This window comes from Merops nubicus, unplaced genomic scaffold (genome assembly GCF_000691845.1).
Source record: "Merops nubicus isolate BGI_N331 unplaced genomic scaffold, ASM69184v1 scaffold39012, whole genome shotgun sequence".
Taxonomy (NCBI): Eukaryota; Metazoa; Chordata; class Aves; order Coraciiformes; family Meropidae; genus Merops; species Merops nubicus.
This window is the reverse complement of record NW_008593572.1, coordinates 12,837-13,637: the sequence shown is the minus strand read 5'-3', so window position 1 is coordinate 13,637 and position 801 is coordinate 12,837. Positions and strand designations below refer to the sequence as shown.

At 50.8% G+C, this 801-nt stretch overlaps 1 protein-coding gene across 1 annotated transcript in view; it reads right to left on the bottom strand.

The window, feature by feature from the left end:
- The window catches only part of THAP4 (THAP domain containing 4), a gene marked incomplete at its 5' end in the record, with an annotated part of 15,636 nt that overhangs the window by 2,234 nt on the left and 12,601 nt on the right, over positions 1-801 (bottom strand). The window lies entirely within an intron of this gene.

Genomic DNA, 801 nt, shown 5'->3' with positions numbered 1-801 from the left:
CAGCAGGAACATGACATTATGGTGAACTTTTCCCAAAATGAGCAGCTAAAGCAGCAGCACACGTGCCCTCCTCACCTCTGTGGTCTCTTCATTTCCATGGGCAATTTGTTGTTGGTGAAGAAGAAAGTGCACTGGGAGCTGGTTACCTGTCACACCCCCTCATTCCACATCCTCCTGCACCACGAGAGCCTTGCAGATACTCACTGTGACCAGTGCCTGGCCCTGAACTGCCCCCAGGTACCAGGTGAGCACAGACCTTCAGCTCAGGAGCTTCCCTCTTCCCTTGGAGCCCTCAACCAGTAAGACTTTCTCTGGCTTTCTGTTCTTTCTCCCTCTCTTCCTGGCAGACTCTCTGCTCACATTTCAGGCAGTGACTCTCAGAGTGTGGCCCATTTTATTTTGTATGTTTTTACTTCAGAGCTCATCCCTAGTCTGTAATAGCTTTTTTTCTTCTGCTACAGAAAGGATGCCATACAGCTGCTCTGGGAAAGGAGAAACCCAACAGCTTGGGTTTCCCCTTTGTGACAGCTCAGATGCCACCAGTGACCACAGCATGCCACACTAACTCCAGCAGTGCCATCTTACTCCCCAGCTGGGTCAATGACAAACTGCAGCTACACACACACACAGAGCAATCAAAACCCAAGAAACAGTCAACCCAGACTGCTGCTGACAGCAAGTGCCAGCTCAGCCAAGCAGCCACAGATGGGAAGAGAGCCCACAGGAACTTCTGAATGCCCTGAGAAGCCAGCAAGCAAGATTTACAAAGGCAAAGTGAAGCTCCAGTGCAAGGTAGGCATC